This window comes from Athene noctua, chromosome 2 (genome assembly GCF_965140245.1).
Source record: "Athene noctua chromosome 2, bAthNoc1.hap1.1, whole genome shotgun sequence".
Lineage (NCBI taxonomy): Eukaryota > Metazoa > Chordata > Aves > Strigiformes > Strigidae > Athene > Athene noctua.
The window spans coordinates 41,646,182-41,662,199 of record NC_134038.1 but is presented as its reverse complement, the minus strand read 5'-3'; the positions used below and the strand labels follow the sequence as shown (position 1 = coordinate 41,662,199).

Sequence of the window (16,018 nt, the reverse complement as noted above, 5' to 3'; positions counted from 1 at the left end):
TATTATAAGGGTGCTGAGACACTGGCACATGTTGCCCAGAGAGGTTGTGGCTTCCCCCTCCCTGAAAGTGTTCAAGGCCAGGCTGGATGGGGCTTTGAGCAACCTGATCTAGTGGGAGGTGTCCCTGCCCATGGCAGGGGGGTTGGACCAGATGATTTTTAAAGGTCCCTTCCAACCCAAACCACTATAATTCTGTGCTTCTATGATTTCTGTAGCCCCATTAAGATGTAACTGTTCTAGGCACAGAGAGCAACTGCTTCTCTGGAAGACAGAGCCAAGATCTCAGCCTCTTCTTTCCCCTCCCTTTAACCTGAACATGGAGGGGGCGTAGAAGCTTTGTACAAGCTGCTTGCCACATGCTGCAAAATATGCATCAAGCTTTTGGTCTAAAGAACAGGAAGCCACCTTCCTCATCCTTCCTTTCTTCCAGGAAAAACAAGATACTATGCAACCCTAAAATAAACTAGTTCTCTCCCCTTTCCTGTCTCCCCCTATATGTGCTAAAATTAGCTTCTTCATTTTCCTTTAACCAAACAACCTCAAAAATGCTTTGACATTAACCTATGGTGAGCCTTCCTCACTCTCACAAGGAAATCTGTAAAATGTGTTTTACTAAAGTGACTGGGATAAAGGTAGGTTATGTTTCTAACCTCACTGCCCACTGCAGGTAGCTACTGAAAACTACTGAAAGCAACTCCCAGTTTACAGAACTCAGATTCCTAGGTGGCATTATAATAGAATATCTTCCCAACAGATAGGGAGAGTAATTACTGTTGTGAGGGAACAGCTAAATTATATATGCTTCACAGCATAATGCAATTGTAAAAAACACTTCAGAAACACTAGAATCTTTGATTTACATCTTCCACATTTCATGCATGGTGCTATCCATTCATTCCCTTCTTTTCCCCCCAGTTGGGAGGAAATACTAACAATCTCACACATAAAAGCTGACCAAGAAATATTTTCAGGACAGCTGCCATTCCCTTTACTTTTCCCAGGGGGAAAGGAAGAAAGCCACATTCTGTCATAGTGGGAATAAAGAATTTTCATTATGACATCATTTTGCAAAGGAAAAGAGGGGTTCATTACACTATCCTAATTCTACCACGCTGAGATAACAAACATCCCAGAGATATTTGAATTGTTTCTCTGTACAGTAAGTAAAGCTGCAACTCCTCAAGGAGGTGTCTATCTATGCCAAATGCCAGTTTCAAATTCCAGCCCTGCTTGCTTTAATATTGTTAACCATTTAGGCTTTTAAGGATTTTTTTAATATGGAAAGTACTTTACTTTTCAAAACAATTTCAACTCCCTCTACGTATTGCAAGTTTCAATAATAACACTTAATGCTGTCTAAAGATTAAGAACTGTTACTGTATACTAAAAAAGAGGGCTTTTTAAGATCATTATGAGCAGGACTAGTGTTCTAGAGGTTCCTATCTTCCTTTTCCAGGAACTACCATACTTACTCTGAGCTACCAGAGCTATAACCACTTCTCTCATCCTTATGTACCTGCTGGCCAGGTTGTCATTTCTACAAGGTGGCTCCTTTCCTCCCTCTACTGTGGCAGCGTTCCAAAAGAGGTATACATCCAACTTTGCTTCTGCAGGGCATAAACTACCCCTCCCTGTGGGGAAGAAATGAGGTAACCAAGTCACACTATACCTTGGCAGGAGAAAGAGAGGTGTTTTTGCTATTCATTGTGAAATACCAGAGAAAAATTAGCATAAGTTACGTATTTGAAGATGATATGAATGGGAAATGAACATTATATTTAACCTAGCTACATGACATCTTAAAATTAACTTTTATTTATTTGTGGTGATATTGCAAATCTTAATGATCTCTGCAGAAATCTTTAAATGAATGTCAGTGGTCAGAACAAATTTTCACTATTAAACTCTACAGTACATTCAGAGCCCTTTAACAGAAATTAATGCTAATATTCCATGCTATAATTAGAACATAGTATGCATTATCTCTAAAGATGGTAACTTCATGCATTCTGAAGTTTCTTACTACTTACTAACATTATTTTCAAGGTGTATTATTTCTGTCTTTTGACTGTGAGGGCACAAACCAGAACAAACACATAGTGAAATGCTTGAAAATCATTATGCAGCTTCTCAACTGCTCACAATACTCCTATTAAAAATGCATAACAGTGTTCTTACAAAGGGTCGACATTGTGCACTTTGATTTAACAAAGAAAATGCTTTGCTGAATATTTTAGACATTTCTCTGTGCTGCATATGGCTAGCAGAATTTCTGTTCTGCTCCTTCATCAAAAATTAGGGATTTGTTTCTATTTGGAAGACAGTCCAATCTCCAGATATGCACTAACAACAAGGCAAATATTTACAAGTTGTTATAGGCTTAGCTTACTCTAGTCAGGGAGGTTCTGTTCAGACCTGATGGGGACGACCATCTGCCAGGGAACAGGATTTTAAAGTGGTGGCAAATGCTCCACAGAAGCACAGAATAAACCCACACCTGGTTCCCATACCACACTCCCTCTCCAGACACAACTGCTCACTCTGCAGCCTGCACTGTCCATCTCGGGACACACCAGCAAGGATGGTGTGCGTGGTCGTTGCCCATTTCTACCCTTTCCTACCTTCCATCAGATGCCCTGAACTTTGCAGGATTTAGGCCTCAAACAGTGTGCCCTAAAGTCATTGTTACACAATTAACTGTACACAGTTCACTAAATTTCAGTTAGGCCATCTCCTGCACATCCAAACCATATGCCTCTTTAGACAGGACAGCCTCAGAAGCATCATTAGCCAAAATAAATTGCTACAAATTATGACTTTGTCCCAGCAGAGACTGGGACTCATAATGGATAATTTTTGATTGGGTCAAAACTTGAGGTATTCTAACACAACTTCATTAGCAATATCTTTGCAGAAGAACTGTATGATGTCCCTTCACATGTAGTTCTTCTTGTAGTAAAACTCCTCAGAAAACTATTGCAGCTCATAAGCCATCACCCAAGACTAACAAAGCATGCAAGAATTAGTGCAGAGACCATTACACTCTTAAGGTCTTCCTGATTTGCCTATGATCTGTCTGGTTTAATTTTCTCATTTAACATTGTGTTTGTAAGAGCAAATACAATGAAGACACAAGCTACTCATCATGGGAAGTGTAGGTGAAGCCTGAACCTCCACCTGTAACTCCACTGATTTTAGCAGAGCTACTCCAGAATTAGGCTGGAGGGCTGCCACATGTCACACAACCTAGCTGGAGCTCACTAGGATGACAGATTCCAGCTCACTTTCTCTTCATTCAGACAGCATGCAGCAATGTGCCTGCAGCTGCCTCTTCTGCAGTCTGGGCACCCATGGGTCTTCTCCAGGGCAGCTCGGTGATTCCTGTGCCTACCATTAGTCTCTCTCACTTGCTGAACCAGGATGCGGAAAAGCACAGTGGTTGTGTGGCAGAGTAAAGGGCTGAATCGTAATCCTAGAGACCTCATACACCCCACAGTGTTTTTATGGCAAGCTAGGTCAGGCCAAGAATCAGCAACTGTCACCCAGACATTCACCCCAGCCTAGACTGTGGTCTTGATTACCAAATTCTTCAGACCAAAGACTTGGCCAGAGCGTGCACTGACTCCTCCTTGTGTGACTGCAGTGTTCGAGACAAAAGGGTGAGCTCCTCAAACTCGCTCTGAGATGGAGTCGGGACCAGTCCCAGCACACATGCACTTCTGGGAGTTAGGAAGTGTTTACAGATTCCCCCTGTTGAGACACCGTCTTTGAGGATCAGGTTCCTAACCATCAAACATGGAAGGGAAAACAGCCAATTATTTTGTATTACTTTGGCTCCCAGTACATGCTAAATCAGTCATAAGATCATCCACAGGCTGTTCTGAGATTTGACAGCTACTACACACTTTCAAGTTGATTGCTACCAATTTGGAGCCTCTCAGAAACAAACATGGACATCCTGCAGATAGAGAGATTCACACATTTTGTAGAAGTGCCTTCAAAGCTGAAGTTTGAGAAGAAAGTGCTAGTATTAAAATGCTATAAAAAGATACTATAGAATAAAAAAAAAAAAGTAGAAATATTGTTTGACAAATTATAGCTCAAATTCTGAAAGAAAAAGTTGCTGAAGGTATGTAAGCCTATATGTAAATAAATGTGTGTATATATGTGTATAGATACAATATGAATGACAGATTGGAGCATCCGATCTACATCCCAAAAGATTTTGAGCAGATTGTTAATTTATTTTAAACTGCATAGTAACACTTCTAAAATACACTAATCACAACAGTGTAAATACTCTTTAAAACTGGTGTAACATACATATTTAGCTGATTTCACATTTTCTGGGATTAAAAATGCAGATATCAAAACTTTTTTTTTATAATCTGATGTGTTAACATCCATGAAAAAATCAGAATGGCATGAGGAGATTCAAGCATGCTTGGCAATAATTTTTTCCCATATGTATTCTTGAAATATGAGATATTTACATTGCACTGTCCAAATGACGTTATCCTTAAATCAACTCCAGATAATATTTTAATTATGTAATTGTCAACTGCGAAAAAAAGGATAGTGAAAATGAGATTTTAAGAATAAATAGCTTGATTGTGGTTAAGGACTGTGCTATAGAACTCTGGTTTAAAATTACGGCAACACCCCATGGATTTATTTTGTTGACAGGAAATGTATGTCAAGGATCATGCAGTTCATTCAGGTCCAGTGCAAACTCTTTGCTTCGTTTTAGCTTTATTTAAACTTGAAACACCATTCTAATTTGGGAGGTAATTAAAATGCATTGCTTAATTCCACACAAACTCAGTCCACGTGCTTCTGATAAAAGTGCCACTTCTTTCTAAAGATGCCTTTTGAGACATGTGATGACTTATTAATTTCCAGATACTGAAACACAGACATAGACCCTCACCCCCCTCTTTGATACCATATGCTCTTTCCTCTAAGACTTGCTATGCTAGGTCTCCACTCTGCTGCTTAAAAAAATCTGAGAAAAACTGCTCTGAGAACTGGAACCTCAGGATTCAAGTGTCTAAAATGGTACTTGCACAGATTTCAGAACAGAGATCCAAATGTGAAAATGCCTACTCAGTTCATGCCTAACAATGAGAAACTTCAGGTGTTTTTTTTTATTTTCTGTTAATACCTTAGTGCCCAGATGCCTAGTGTTTCATCTCTGAATACACCCAGAGGTTCTTAAATTTCATAAAGGAGAATATCTTATCAGATAGTTCATGTGTAGCTCCAAGAAGAATTCAACGATCAACAGTCCCTCTGCTTAACACATTTCATCATTTCACTTCTTTCCTGGATTAAGCTAGGCACAATTTTCATAAAAGGAAAAAACACTACTAAGCTGCCATTCCTTATTTCTCTATTAGCATATAGTCATTAATGACCATCTGTATTTGACAGGAGATATGAACTTAATATACTAGTCAGTTACATAGAACCAATGATTAAAAATATCCTGTCTTGTCATCTGAACTACAGAAGGAGTTAGTTTTTGCAATCATGTTCTGAAAGAACAGAAATAGCTTAAATAGGAAAAGGCTTTCCTAGATGTTCCAGGTTCTGCCTAATTTATGTACCTGTTGCATGGATGGTAGACTACGGAAAGAAACCTGCAAGACCCTTCATCCTTTCAGGCTCATCTGGGTCTTGCCCAAGTTTCAAACAGCTCCTTCACATCCAAGATTCGAATGCAATCCGGCTACCACCATGCCTAGCATTTCCCCCTTGACAGAGACATCCCTGAGAGCCACACAAAAATGTATAGAAGAGAGAGGTCCTGGAAAGCCAAAACCAAAATATAAAGCCCAGTGTAAACACACTTCATTAAACTGAAAATTATCTGGGACGGGATTACAAGTAAAAATATTTGTTGGCAAGACAGGCTTTAATGAAAAACTGCTATCAATTATTTCACCATAACAAAAATCTTCACTTGAAGTAAAAGATCATTTGAAAGACTTATAAAACCAAAGTACATAATTTGCTTCTCTGTAACCATTGACTTGAGAAAAATATCAATAAACACTGTAAAATAAATATTTGATTATAAGATAATAATAATGACTATTAACTGTATTTAAAGAAACAAGACTAATGTTCCGGTTCTTTATTTGGGGAAATATTTTGATAATCAAATTAACTAACAGTACAAATATAAAACATCATTCAGTTTTCACAGCCAGGCAAATAATCTGTATCACTGATTTTGAACAGTGATTCATATTCATATGATTTTTTTAATTAGTAGAGATATTGAACATTGTCATATCCATTGCATTAGATTATTTTATATTGTTTACAAATACTGACTTATTAATAAGGAAATCAGAATTATATAACAAAAAAGTCTGCTTTTAATAAAAATAAATAATCTAACTATCCATTTTTAAATACACCTATTGCAGGCTTTAATGTTCTTAAATTTATGCTTAGGAAATTTAATTGATTATTGAAAAAGACAGGTTCACAGGTCCTAAACCGAAACCCCAAAACCTGAGTTAGCCTATTCGGTCCCATAAACGATGAAAGTCAGGAACCCAAAAATGAAATTCAGAAAAAACAACATTTTGAGAGATTAAATCAAAATCAATCTCTCTTGAAGTCCTGCCCACAGGTTCAAAAGTCTCACCCATGGACAGGCACCAAACATTTCCTTCCGCATACCTTTAAGGTAATGGTGTGGCTATACCAGCTTTTTATATCACACTCTACAGTAGAGCTTTCCAAAGCAGAAGTCATGATGTACAAAAGGAAACTGGATATGACACCCAAAATATAATTATAAATGCAAAAGTTTATGTTCCCTTTCCCAGTGGTTACACCCCTTAACCAGGAAGGAGTCTTAGGATCTGGCACCTGCTCAGGAAGTGTACTTTTGTTCTGTCTATAAAGGAATTAATGGGTAAAATATGCCTAGTTTCTAAACCCTGAACAGCCTTAAGTAGGAAGAATTTGAGGTTTTCACTGAAACAGCTGATCTTATGGCTACAAGCAGTACAAGAACTGAGCATCTCCCTGCGTGCATATTTTCTGATGCTAAAGATACAAAGTAGCTAGGTGGCAATTCAAGAATTCTTAATGGAAAATTTAGTTACTTAAATTTCTGTGTGACTGCAGGCATAAGCAGGCATAAGGTAATTAACCCTTACCAGTAAGCCAAATCAATGCAGTTATCTGAAGTGTGGCTCAAACACTGAAGAAAGTCCTGGGCCTGAAGATCTACAGTGTATTTGAAGACCAACTACAAAGACCTGGTGTTGCAAATTATCAAAAGAGTTGAGGGAGAGCAAAGGGCACTAGTGAGGACCACTGATTACATAAACTAGCTGCATATATAATCTATGTATTCTTATTTATACTTATCTAGGATCTATGATGATAATAATCTTCATCAAACACAAACAAAAAGCAATCTACAGTTCTCATATGAAAAACAATATGTAGCTTTGGCCACTTTCTCAAATCCAAAACACACTTCTGATCCATCTCTCCATCCCAAGTATCAGCCCTCACCAGGAAAAGGTGAGACCCAAGGTCAATTAGGTATTTCAGTACATGTATAGAAATCACAAACTCAAAGCCTGATGATGCCCGAGGGGGAAAGCGGATTTTAGTCAGATGCATAATGACTGTAATGATAGCGTTAGCAGAACACATGAAAAGAAAACTTTTGGGTTTAGCTCCAAAACAAAGTTTGGTAGGATGTATTATTATGCAAAGGCAAGATATTCCATTTTCCCCCTGCAGCTTCATAAATGATGCATTTGAGAAATGGAGTGTTTACATAACTACAATCATGCATATACTGTGCCTTTAGCAATTTCAATAATATAGACAGAAAATGGAGTTATCTTCGTTATGAACTTCATATAGACAACTTTATAAGTAGCAGTGCAGTTAGATAATAAAATGAAATAAAGATATCACTTTAAGCCATATTCAAACCTTATTTCCATTTTGTAGAGATCAAGGGTATAACAGGCTCTTTATTTGTAGACCATACAGTAACTTTACTAACAGAGCTATGCATTTTTCCCCTAGCATAGTTACATGATCCATGAGCTTCCATATAAAAAATGTGTTTAGCTCTTCAAAGTTATTTCTCATGGCTAGTTCCCAAAGTTGAACCACATGATAGTATCAAAAGATACTTGTTATTTACTGGGCCTCTCCGCCACTAAAACCCCACAAGCCTTGGCAAGAACAGTATTTGTTAATATAAGAGTGGCAATATAAAGTAATTTGACTATACTAAACTGCATGTCAAAAAGAAATGAGTACTATAGTTATCAGCCATTTTTCTGGTTATCACGTGCATTTAATATGATAAGCAAAGAGTATCGTAGTGAACCTTGAACTCTGCAGAGATGTAGATGAATTAGAGCTTTGGAGAACATGCTTTTTTCTTATCAGCATACAAATAGATAATAGCTTGGTTTTGGCAGGGATTCTTTATAGCTAAAGTACTTCCCCCTCAGGGAATCATACTGTCATTTGTTTTTATTTTCAAAATGAAAACAAATGGCATTGTAACTCCTAAGGGTGAAAATGACTTCAGTCTACTTTTTCCTCTGCACTCCCATCTATTCATTTTTAGTTAGATGGAATATAGATATAGTTTTTTCCCCCTTTGGCTTCCATTGCCACAAAATGTATTCACTAGCTGTACAGTAATTAACAGCTCTTGACTGGAAAACTGCCAACATGTACAACGTGACACTCTTCCTTTGAACACTAACAAAGTGCATAAGTAATTTATGTTGGATTAAATATCCCTAACAGGGACCCTTAAGTAACCCAATCACTTTAAACAGGCTCCACATGTATGCTCCTGTGCAGTGAAAATGTCAGACAGTGATAACCCACTAATAGCACAGTTCTAACTATATTCCAGCCATTAGCATTTTATGACATCAATCCTCATTAAACCTGGCAAGGAAAAGGATACTAATGTTTCCCAATTTTGCAGCCAAGGTGGAAGAGAAATGGAGAAAATGTAGACAGGTGCTGTCTCCCAAAAAGGATTAACATTTTTTAAAATGTGGTTGCAATTTTCTGTTAGTACCTTTGTTTGTATTGAAAGAAAGACAACAAAGAGGTAAGGGCTACAAGGACCTCAGTGGAATCCAGCCAAGAGTGAAAGAAAAGACTGGTATTTCAGCCATTGTGCTCCCTGCTAAAGCACTGTGCCAACTCATCTTCCAACCCATTATATGAAATTTAATTTAACCTGCTATGCAATTAATTCAGATGTTCAGCCTATTTTTCTCATGGCAGAATCCCTCACACAATGCCTTATTTAAATATTAATCAGTCCTCTTTCAATTAGGACTAATTTGCTTCACAGGGTTTCTCTCATCTTCTGATTGCAGGAAAATGGAGGTAACTTGCAACGTTTGAGGATAATTAACATGGTATTTTTATAATACTGATACATCAAATGGGACCTTAATGAACCCCGCTGATTCCATTTAGTAAAGCATGCCTCAAAGTTATAATCAAGAGGAAAGCCATTGCCATCTGTTTAAAATACTAAGGAGCACAATTTAAACACAGAATAGTTATTTCTTTAAACTGTCTATTGTAGGGGTCTGCAAAAGTCATTTTTTTCATGGAAACTAATTGTACAGTATTTAAATTTGAACCTTTTATTACATATACGCAAACAGTGTCTTCCTAAAATGTAGAGGGGCCTCTTAATTAAATGTTGACAACCTCAGTTATAAGTAATGTTTGTTAACGTTAATATTCCAAACATGCTGTGCATTTGATACAGAGGCAACACAGACAGATTTTATTCTGTTCTAATGAACATAGTATTTTGTGCACAGTACTTGGAAGAACACACTCCTCAAAGCATGCCTCCCTTCCCCCCCCCCCCCCCCCAAAAAAAAAAAGAACTATAGTCTTTGCAAAATGAAAAATAAAGGCATATGTTGTTCATTTGTTGGTTACTAAGAAAGGCAAACAAGTTAACATTTACACATGACCAGTTGCTCACAAAATGTTCCATCTGCTACAAAGAAGGTCGAAGTTCATCTTTCTTATGTTTAGAATTGCTCTACTGTTCCTAGGTAACCTGTAGTCAAAACCCATGTGACTGAGATATCAGATCCTGACTTCATCATGAAAGAAAAGTCCTTAGTGTGAAAAACCAGCAGTGAAACACAGAAGATCAGACCACTTGCTTCTTTTTCAGTCCCCTGTAAATTTTAAAAGTTCATGATTAAGTATTGACTGAGCCATACAACTTGGGGCTTTTAAAGTCAAAAATATTAGTACACATGATCTGTTAAAGATTCGGTATTTTGCTTTTTCTTGTATAAATATACTCTCTAGAATATGTGACTACAAAAAAGGAAATGTCATCACTCTGTTAAAGGTCAACAATTTACTATAAAAGAACTTGGTACAAAACCCCAGAATTAAGTCACAGCAGTTCTGAACTTCTGAAACACAGTTTCTTTCACTTCAGCTCTGTCTGGATTCTCATGCACCTAATGGTATGTTTGCACCCTCACCTCAATTTGCATTTATTAGTAGTTGCAGGATGACTAACAAATATCTTCTCAAATGCAGCATGTACTTTCATGAAACTGTTGCAACTTAATGATTTTGAAATTTCATTATGTTTGAAACAGGGTAAGTCTAATGGAAAAGGCTGTCAATCAAGCAGAGACAATCTGATCTTAAAGTTATGCTTACTTCAGAAATGGATTAAAACCTCAGCACTGATCACTGGGCCTACATAAATTATAGCAGCACTGATAAAAACTGCCCCAAAAAGAAACATGGGCATTCTGTTGTTGCTGTGGGTTTTCTACACACCCAACTCTAGAGGGGACATCTAGGATGAGTTGACTAGAAGCCAAAGGGAGAAAAGGAAGAATTATTAGCTTTCTAGCAATCTTTGTCTAGTAGAGCCACCTCTAGAGGCCCATCTGAGCCAGAACAAATGTGTGTTTTATGTAAATTGAACCATAGCCATCCCTGAGGACTGGGTTTAACCCAGTTAACTCTCTGATGTGGATACACAGAAACAAAGATATTCTAAGCAACTTTCATATGCCTATACTCAGACTTTCACTATGTGGAAACTAAACTACAGCACAAATGTTTCTCTGCTACATTTGTTTCTTTACGTCTTTTTTTAAAAAGGCCACAGATGTCTTAAAGACAACTTAAGATGTGCTGTTGATAGCAGCGATACAGATTCTGTATGAACTCTTGGACAAGTAAAGGTAGAAATCTGGAAATATGTAGAATATAACCATTACCTGAATGTAAAAGTAACACACTTAAGTCACTAAACTTAAGTAAAAAATATGTCTGAGCACAGGAAGGATCTTTATTTGCAAAAATCATGAGACATTGATTTCTATTCTCCGTTGCACACCCTGAGGTTAATTTTAACAAGTTCTGAGTTCTCCATATCAGCATTTGCTCCAATCAGACATGTTGATCCCAGTACTTCAAGGCATTTACCTCTACAGACAAGGTAAGGAAGCCCTTCTGCTTGTGATACAGCTATCAAGAATTATTCAGGTTCTTTAAAATTATCTTTTCATCTCCCACTGCCTTTATCTGGCTGAACTTTGGCAAGCTTCTTTTCAAATCAGTATTTATTTAAGGTAATTTAAACCCAGCAACTTCTGATGTTGTCCTTTTAATAATATGAGTAATACCCTCTAAAAAAGGATATCTGATCCTAAAGGATAAGAGATGCTATTTGGATATAAGAGACATTATTGTATATACTGGTCCATTGAATTTTGTTTCCTTCACTGTTAAAAAGAATCAGAAAATACCCACGTAGTCAAATCAGAATTCTTTTAATTGTGAAAACCTAGTGATTTTAGAACTGTCAGAAAGGATGCAGTAGAGTCAGTTTATTGCCTACACCAATCATATGCGGTAGACAGACAATAAATAATATATTGCTCTCAGTTATTTCTGAGCTGAAGAGTCTGTAAGTAGGATGATTATCAACTCTAACATGAATACGAAGAAGCCCCCACTTTGTACAGCTAGTGCCTTTCCCATTGCATAACCAGAACTAGTCCAATGTTAAGAGTTCTAAAATCACAGAATCATAGAATCCTAGAATTGTTTAGGCTCAAAAAGATCTTTAAGATCATCAAGTCCAACTGTTAACCTAGCACTGCCAAGTCCACCACTAAATCATGTCCTTAAGTGCCACATCTACATATCTTTTATGTAGGGACTTAAGTAAGGTCCTTATGTAAGGACTTTTATGTCCTTAAGTGCCACATCTATATACCTCCAGGGACGGGGACTCCACCACTTCCCTGGGCAGACTGTTCCAAGGCTTGACAACCTTTTTGGTGAAGAGATTTTTCCTAATATCCAGTCTAAACCTCCCCTGGCACAACTTGAGGCTATTTCCTCCTGTCCTATCGCTTGTTACTTCGGAAAAGAGACGAACACTCATCTCACTACAACCTCCTTTCAGGTAGCTGTGGAGAGTGATAAGGTCTCCCTTGAGCCTTCTTTTCTCCAGGCTGAACAACCCCAGTTCCCTCAGCTGCTCTTCATAAGACATGTGCCCTAGACTCTTCAACAGCTTTGCTGCTCTTCTTTGGATACACTTCAGTACCTCAATGTCTTTCTTGTAGTGAGGGGCCCAAACCAGAGTATGCAAGATGTGGCCTCACCAGTGCCTGGTATAGGGAGATAATCCCTAGTCCTGCTGGCCACTCTACTTCTGATACAAGCCAGGATGCTATTGGCCTTCTTGGTCACCTGGGCACACCACCAGCTCATATTCAATCGGCTGCTGACCAACACACCCAACAGCCATGTTGCTCAACAGACGTGTTGGTTGACAGCTGGCTGTTGATCAACACCCAACCAAGACCCCAACATGTCAACCAAGACCCCAAGATCCCCATGCTATATTTTACCACAAAAAATTATCCTGGATGCTTATCTACAGTACTGAAATGAGAAGACTAGTTTTGGAATGTTAAAGTATCCTTTTGAGTAACATCCTATTTGTGCTATTTTCTTGTCCATAGGGTGTTCCTGGATTTCTCCCCCACTTACAAGAGATGTCAGGGCGTTAGGCAGCAATGATATGAAGATACATGAGGGATCACCTCTTGCCAGAGTCTATGGTCAGGGACAAAACCTCACGGTTAGTACATGGTTCTTGCTTGCTGAGAGTTGTTACTCACATACGGGTTTCTCTGGACTACACGGACATATCATTTCCTAAATTGTCTCATTTAATAATTAGAAGTTATTGCACTGTATCTATGAATGCAAGTCAGCGCAGATGATTGCAATGCTCTGTTTTGGCATTATCCATTATGAATCTGTTTAAGATATATTGTCACTGACTATACTGTGACTACTCTTGTAAATAATCTATCTCTGAGTTACATCAAAGATGTAACAAACTCATAAAAGAGTTTCTCATGATGCTGATAGTTGACATCCAAATGTGACTTGTGTCATTCAGTTGGCTGTTTTCTGCCTTCATGCTTCATCTGGCACAACTCATCCCTATCTATGGAGTTATTCAGAAAAAGGAGGTGACAGGCAGCCACTGCTGTGCAGAATGAAGACTGTAGTGTTTAATCAGATAGTCCATGGGGTGAGTCTATGCTTGGGTGAGATTTACTGCTAGCGCTGGACACTTAAGAATCTTGCTGGGTCCATGAAACTTCATACTTGTAGATCTATTTTTCAGAGGGAATAATGAAAAAATTCTCAGTTTGTAAAGAAATCATAAAAGCACACCAATGAGTCGAACCCTTGAATGATACAGCTAAGGTGAATGAATTCGGCTAAAAGACTGAATAACTGACTGAGAAAACTCAAGAAGAAACCTCAGTATCCTTTGAGTATATACGCCCATTTATCAGATTTATTATCCAGATAATTTTAAAATCTTTTATTATGGTGGCTATTGCATCTCCAGCTCCAGACTTAATGGCTGTACCATGAGTTCCATCTGGAACTTGTTCAGTAATAGGATGGACTTTTTACCACCCAGTTCCCACAGTTGACCTGACTCTACTTTCACTTATTAGCTGAGACCTCTCAAGGAATAATATAACTGGATGTGCAGAAAGAGCTTTGGATTTACTTTAGACCCTTAATAAAACAGCTGTAACTGAACTGTAGAGCCAGTTAAAAGTAAAGCATGTTTGACTTAATTTTAAACAGATTTCTATTTTCAAGTATTCACTGCTGTTTACATGTGTACTAATAAATTTAAAATGGAATAATAAATAACTTATAAACAAACAAGAGCAAAACACCCACTGCAACACTAGAAAAAATTTAAAACAGGAATAAATATAATCTTATTTGAATTAATTTTCAAAGCAGTTTTAAATTTTAAAAGCACTCTTTTTACCAAAATACACTTTTACCAAAATGCACACACTGGATAATGTGTGACTATTCCAAAAACAATGGCATTGTGAGTTATATTCCAGCCCATATTCCTATATTCCTACCTTCCTTCTCTTGTGCCAAACTCATGTTGGGATCTAAGACACCTCTGTGAGTAAGCCACAGAGTTCACACAACACTACTTTATTATCGGACTATATTATACTTCTTTCTCCTCTTTTTCCCAAGTCCACATAAATTTTGTAAATAAATGCTCCCTGTTCCAAGAGGGGAGAGTTTTCTATTTTTTTTCTATTTTCTGTGACTCAGTTACTCACAGTGCAGCATTAGCAAACAATTCTTTATACCATAAGGAAATATATAAGTAGCATGTTGGGAAAATAAAACAGATTTAATTATTTCAGGGCAAATTTCAAAGGGATTATAAAAAAAGTGAGTTGAATGTATTAAAAATGGCTGAGTCTTAAACTACAGAAAGCAAAAATCCATTATTTTTGCATAAGGCTCATCAAAAAAAGATGGACTGCAGCCATCAACACTGCCAGAACTGTCAATAATTAACAGATTTGAATATATAAGTAGCGTATGCCAATCACACACATTTGGCAAAGGTGACAGCCACACATTTGGCAGTTGCATGTGTTACCTGGCTACTACATCCCCACTCAGTGCTCTACTTTGGCCAGAAAGAGGCAGCTTTGAACTCTGCTAATGCCATGGATGAAAGGCTGATCAGAGCATCCAAAAACATACATTCCTGTCAAAGGTTTCAGAGGACTCCTTATACAACCTCCTTTCCTTCCCTCAATTACACTGATATTGTTACCACACTGGAGAGGATCTGGACCACAAATGAGAACATTCCCTTTTGGGAAAAAAAAACCATAGAGTTTCTTTAAATGAACAGAAGCCCACTACTTCCCTGTAAATGGAGACTAACCAATATTTCATCAATCTACCCATGCAAATTGTGGCCAACTCTCTATTTAGACATTGCCTCAGTTTGAAAACCTCTGAAAGAAATGTGTTCCATCTCTGAAATACAAGGCAAAAGCTCAAAAAACAACATGAAGTGGAGGTAATGATAAAATTCTATTATTCTGAGGCTGCAGTTTCATTTCTGAATTACAAAAGTTCTACCAGAAAACAAAATAAATTACTCTATCTCCAGGTGCAGAATTATAAAAGCAGACTGAAAATAATCTACACTCCATCCCCCAGAGGGATGAGAAGGGGGTCTCCAAGGCCTAGCTTCAACTGGGAGTGTAACATAGCCATGGGGGTTGAAGAAGCTGTCCTGTTGTAATCCTGGGACATGCTCCTCAGACCTGGATTTGCCAGGCTGATACACAGAGGTGACATGGTCTAGTGAAGAAGCCAGCAAGAGAGCCATTGCCAGATCCCAGGGAATGCGACCTGAACAGACCCTTGTTGGAGTGATACGCAGTATTTTTGCATCCATCTCCACAACCCACCCCTCATCAAAGTGCAATCTCATTACACAAGGAGAAGTAAAAAGTACCACTCTGTTTTTTTCACGATACTCATTTCTATTTACAGTGGGTGAATCACTCTAAATAACACCCTTTTTTCTACTTCA

The 16,018-nt window shown here is 37.9% G+C and overlaps 1 protein-coding gene across 4 annotated transcripts in view; it reads right to left on the bottom strand.

The window, feature by feature from the left end:
• TOX (thymocyte selection associated high mobility group box) overlaps nucleotides 1-16,018 on the bottom strand; it is a 226,604-nt gene that overhangs the window by 161,233 nt on the left and 49,353 nt on the right. Inside the window, exon 1 of one of the 4 annotated variants that reach the window (XM_074897712.1) lies at nucleotides 1,517-1,614. The exons of the other annotated variants lie outside the window; for them this stretch is intronic. The gene's annotated coding sequence lies outside the window, so the exon portion shown is untranslated. Of the gene's footprint in view, nucleotides 1-1,516; nucleotides 1,615-16,018 lie in introns of those variants that run through there. 4 annotated transcript variants of the gene reach the window in all.